Below are 6,000 nucleotides of genomic sequence, written 5' to 3'. Positions count from 1 at the left end.
CAACTCTTTTACCAATAAAGAGGTAGTCTTTTGCATTCCATTTTGTTGACTAACTAAAGTAATGTTTACAGTGCATATGAACCAAAGCAGATGTGTGTACTGGTACCTTAAAAACAGTCATGTTTGTGATTTTTTTCTGCCTTCATATCAGGATGTTCAGGTAGCAGATGATAATCATTAACTGATGACATTAGAAAAAAAATTACATTTGCTCCAGGTGAGGCTTGAACTCACAACCTCGGCATTGCTCAACAGATACTGTCTTATAAGTACCGCGCGCTAACCGATTGCGCCACAGGAGCACATGGTCAAAGCGTATTATTTTTATATGAGTGATTTTAGCATCGAGTTGACTAAGTATATTAACTTGGTTTATTAATTTTAAATTAGTTACTTTTTAAATCCACTAAACTACTGCACCCAATACTAAAGTACCTAATAAAAGTAATATTCTAATCATAAGTTAATCAATTATATTGTGCATTTGTGTTATTGCCCAGTTTTATGTATCCTTAGGTGTATATTGCAATGAATTCATGCCATTGCTGTACAGTTCAATATTATCAAAATTGTAAAATAATTCCTGTTTATAAATAATTTCTGTTTATTTATCTTAAATAATATTTGCTATAAATATATGTAACTTCAATGTTGCATAGGGAAAATATACACTATAATACCAAAAAGTGCAGTATCTTTAAATAAAAATAATTTAAATCTCACTTGTGCTCTATATTTAAAGGTAAACATTGTTTTTTTGGTCTGTAGCACCTAAATTGTCAGTAAAGTCAGTGTCCAAAGAAATATAAAAAGCAGAAAATTACCCTTTTGATGACATGGATGAAAGGACTTCAAGAAACCCATCAGCAATTGCCATAGACATTGTTATTTTGTAGCCACTCTGATATTAAATTGCAATTAAAACTTAATAGGTATGTTTTGGTATATATGGATTTCATGCAATACCATTAAGACAGTCACCTGCATTGAAAAAAAGCATAACTTCTAGAATGAGAATGAGCATCAAAGGAACATGCATCCTAGATGAGACTTGAAGCCACTGTCCCAGGTGATAGCAAACTTATCCGGAAACTAATCCACAATGTCATCAGGATAAATGTCTGCTTTTAGATACAGGGCCATAATTTTGCAAGCTGAACAGTACCGGATTATTAAGCAGATAAAAGTTTCTGGTGGAGCCATTTGTGCAGTATCAAGGGAACATTTCCAGTAATTATATGGATGAAATAAAGCCCAGAGGAGACTTGAAACCACAATCCCTAGCTTAGGAGGCCAGTGCCTTATCCATTAGGCCAGTGGGGCTTAGTAACATCTTTGTGTGAAACTGATTTTTTCATTAGTATAATCATTAATTGTTGCGATATAGGAAAGCCGTTTATTTGTGTTCTTTGCTTTACAAATCCCAGCATGAAATGTGATTGTACTAACATGACCTAATAGTGTGGACCCTCATGTTACATTGCAGCAAAACAGATTGATGCAACTCTTTTACCAATAAAGAGGTAGTCTTTTGCATTCCATTTTGTTGACTAACTAAAGTAATGTTTACAGTGCATATGAACCAAAGCAGATGTGTGTACTGGTACCTTAAAAACAGTCATGTTTGTGATTTTTTTCTGCCTTCATATCAGGATGTTCAGCTAGCAGATGATAATCATTAACTGATGACATTAGAAAAAAAATTACATTTGCTCCAGGTGAGGCTTGAACTCACAACCTCGGCATTGCTCAACAGATACTGTCTTATAAGTACTGCGCGCTGACCGATTGCACCACATGAGCACATGGTCAAAGTGTCTTATTTTTAGTTGAGTGATTTTAGCATCGAGTTGACTAAGTATATTAACTTGGTTTATTAATTTTAAATTAGTTACTTTTTAAATCCACTAAACTACTGCACCCAATACTAAAGTACCTAATAAAAGTAATATTCTGATCATAAGTTAATCAATTATATTGTGCATTTGTGTTATTGCCCAGTTTTATGTATCCTTAGGTGTATATTGCAATGAATTCATGCCATTGCTGTACAGTTCAATATTATCAAAATTGTAAAATAATTCCTGTTTATAAATAATTCCGGTTTATTTATCTTAAATAATATTTGCTATAAATATATGTAACTTTAATGTTGCATAGGGAAAATATACACTATAATACCAAAAAGTGCAGTATCTTTAAATAAAAATAAGTTAAATCTCACTTGTGTTCTATATTTAAAGGTAAACATTGTTTTTTTGGTCTGTAGCACCTAAATTGTCAGTAAAGTCAGTGTCCAAAGAAATATAAAAAGCAGAAAATTACCCTTTTGATGACATGGATGAAAGGACTTCAAGAAACCCATCAGCAATTGCCATAGACATTGTTATTTTGTAGCCACTCTGATATTAAATTGCAATTAAAACTTAATAGGTATGTTTTGGTATATATGGATTTCATGCAATACCATTAAGACAGTCACCTGCATTGAAAAAAAGCATAACTTCTAGAATGAGAATGAGCATCAAAGGAACATGTATCCTAGATGTGACTTGAAGCCACTGTCCCAGGTGATAGCAAACTTATCCGCAAACTAATCCACAATGTCATCAGGATAAATGTCTGCTTTTAGATACAGGGCCATAATTTTGCAAGCTGAACAGTACCGGATTGTTAAGCAGATAAAAGTTTCTGGTGGAGCCATTTGTGCAGTATCAAGGGAACATTTCCAGTAATTATATGGATGAAATAAAGCCCAGATGAGACTTGAAACCACAATCCCTAGCTTAGGAGGCCAGTGCCTTATCCATTAGGCCAGTGGGGCTTAGTAACATCTTTGTGTGAAACTGATTTTTTCATTAGTATAATCATTAATTGTTGCGATATAGGAAAGCCGTTTATTTGTGTTCTTTGCTTTACAAATCCCAGCATGAAATGTGATTGTACTAACCAGACCTAATAGTGTGGACCCTCATGTTACATTGCAGCAAAACAGATTGATGCAACTCTTTTACCAATAAAGAGGTAGTCTTTTGCATTCCATTTTGTTGACTAACTAAAGTAATGTTTACAGTGCATATGAACCAAAGCAGATGTGTGTACTGGTACCTTAAAAACAGTCATGTTTGTGATTTTTTTCTGCCTTCATATCAGGATGTTCAGCTAGCAGATGATAATCATTAAATGATGACATTAGAAAAAAAATTACATTTGCTCCAGGTGAGGCTTGAACTCACAACCTCGGCATTGCTCAACAGATACTGTCTTATAAGTACTGCGCGCTGACCGATTGCACCACATGAGCACATGGTCAAAGTGTCTTATTTTTAGTTGAGTGATTTTAGCATCGAGTTGACTAAGTATATTAACTTGGTTTATTAATTTTAAATTAGTTACTTTTTAAATCCACTAAACTACTGCACCCAATACTAAAGTACCTAATAAAAGTAATATTCTGATCATAAGTTAATCAATTATATTGTGCATTTGTGTTATTGCCCAGTTTTATGTATCCTTAGGTGTATATTGCAATGAATTCATGCCATTGCTGTACAGTGCAATATTATCAAAATTGTAAAATAATTCCTGTTTATAAATAATTTCTGTTTATTTATCTTAAATAATATTTGCTATAAATATATGTAACTTCAATGTTGCATAGGGAAAATATACACTATAATACCAAAAAGTGCAGTATCTTTAAATAAAAATAATTTAAATCTCACTTGTGCTCTATATTTAAAGGTAAACATTGTTTTTTTGGTCTGTAGCACCTAAATTGTCAGTAAAGTCAGTGTCCAAAGAAATATAAAAAGCAGAAAATTACCCTTTTGATGACATGGATGAAAGGACTTCAAGAAACCCATCAGCAATTGCCATAGACATTGTTATTTTGTAGCCACTCTGATATTAAATTGCAATTAAAACTTAATAGGTATGTTTTGGTATATATGGATTTCATGCAATACCATTAAGACAGTCACCTGCATTGAAAAAAAGCATAACTTCTAGAATGAGAATGAGCATCAAAGGAACATGCATCCTAGATGAGACTTGAAGCCACTGTCCCAGGTGATAGCAAACTTATCCGGAAACTAATCCACAATGTCATCAGGATAAATGTCTGCTTTTAGATACAGGGCCATAATTTTGCAAGCTGAACAGTACCGGATTGTTAAGCAGATAAAAGTTTCTGGTGGAGCCATTTGTGCAGTATCAAGGGAACATTTCCAGTAATTATATGGATGAAATAAAGCCCAGATGAGACTTGAAACCACAATCCCTAGCTTAGGAGGCCAGTGCCTTATCCATTAGGCCAGTGGGGCTTAGTAACATCTTTGTGTGAAACTGATTTTTTCATTAGTATAATCATTAATTGTTGCGATATAGGAAAGCAGTTTATTTGTGTTCTTTGCTTTACAAATCCCAGCATGAAATGTGATTGTACTAACCAGACCTAATAGTGTGGACCCTCATGTTACATTGCAGCAAAACAGATTGATGCAACTCTTTTACCAATAAAGAGGTAGTCTTTTGCATTCCATTTTGTTGACTAACTAAAGTAATGTTTACAGTGCATATGAACCAAAGCAGATGTGTGTACTGGTACCTTAAAAACAGTCATGTTTGTGATTTTTTTCTGCCTTCATATCAGGATGTTCAGCTAGCAGATGATAATCATTAACTGATGACATTAGAAAAAAAATTACATTTGCTCCAAGTGAGGCTTGAACTCACAACCTCGGCATTGCTCAATAGATACTGTCTTATAAGTACTGCGCGCTGACCGATTGCACCACATGAGCACATGGTCAAAGTGTCTTATTTTTAGTTGAGTGATTTTAGCATCGAGTTGACTAAGTATATTAACTTGGTTTATTAATTTTAAATTAGTTACTTTTTAAATCCACTAAACTACTGCACCCAATACTAAAGTACCTAATAAAAGTAATATTTTGATCATAAGTTAATCAATTATATTGTGCATTTGTGTTATTGCCCAGTTTTATGTATCCTTAGGTGTATATTGCAATGAATTCATGCCATTGCTGTACAGTTCAATATTATCAAAATTGTAAAATAATTCCTGTTTATAAATAATTCCTGTTTATTTATCTTAAATAATATTTGCTATAAATATATGTAACTTTAATGTTGCATAGGGAAAATATACACTATAATACCAAAAAGTGCAGTATCTTTAAATAAAAATAAGTTAAATCTCACTTGTGCTCTATATTTAAAGGTAAACATTGTTTTTTTGGTCTGTAGCACCTAAATTGTCAGTAAAGTCAGTGTCCAAAGAAATATAAAAAGCAGAAAATTACCCTTTTGATGACATGGATGAAAGGACTTCAAGAAACCCATCAGCAATTGCCATAGACATTGTTATTTTGTAGCCACTCTGATATTAAATTGCAATTAAAACTTAATAGGTATGTTTTGGTATATATGGATTTCATGCAATACCATTAAGACAGTCACCTGCATTGAAAAAAAGCATAACTTCTAGAATGAGAATGAGCATCAAAGGAACATGCATCCTAGATGAGACTTGAAGCCACTGTCCCAGGTGATAGCAAACTTATCCAGAAACTAATCCACAATGTCATCAGGATAAATGTCTGCTTTTAGATACAGGGCCATAATTTTGCAAGCTGAACAGTACCGGATTGTTAAGCAGATAAAAGTTTCTGGTGGAGCCATTTGTGCAGTATCAAGCAAGAATAAAGGGAACATCTCCAGTAATTATATGGATGAAATAAAGCCCAGATGAGACTTGAAACCACAATCCCTAGCTTAGGAGGCCAGTGCCTTATCCATTAGGCCAGTGGGGCTTATTAACATCTTTGTGTGAAACTGATTTTTTCATTAGTATAATCATTAATTGTTGCGATAGAGGAAAGCCGTTTATTTGTGTTCTTTGCTTTACAAATCCCAGCATGAAATGTGATTGTACTAACCAGACCTAATAGTGTGGACCCTCATGTTACATTGCAG

The 6,000-nt window shown here is 33.5% G+C and overlaps 1 non-coding gene across 1 annotated transcript; it reads right to left on the bottom strand.

The window, feature by feature from the left end:
* Positions 1 to 209: 209 nt before the first annotated feature.
* TRNAI-UAU (transfer RNA isoleucine (anticodon UAU)) lies at positions 210 to 302 on the bottom strand. The gene is given in 2 exon segments: positions 210 to 245; positions 265 to 302. It is a non-coding gene; the product is annotated as a tRNA-Ile (tRNA).
* Between the last annotated feature and the right edge of the window lie 5,698 nt (positions 303 to 6,000).

Source organism: Taudactylus pleione, unplaced genomic scaffold, assembly GCF_031769625.1.
Source record: "Taudactylus pleione unplaced genomic scaffold, aTauple2 ptg000473l, whole genome shotgun sequence".
NCBI classification, from domain to species: domain Eukaryota; kingdom Metazoa; phylum Chordata; class Amphibia; order Anura; family Myobatrachidae; genus Taudactylus; species Taudactylus pleione.
This window is presented reverse-complemented; position numbering and strand designations above follow the sequence as displayed.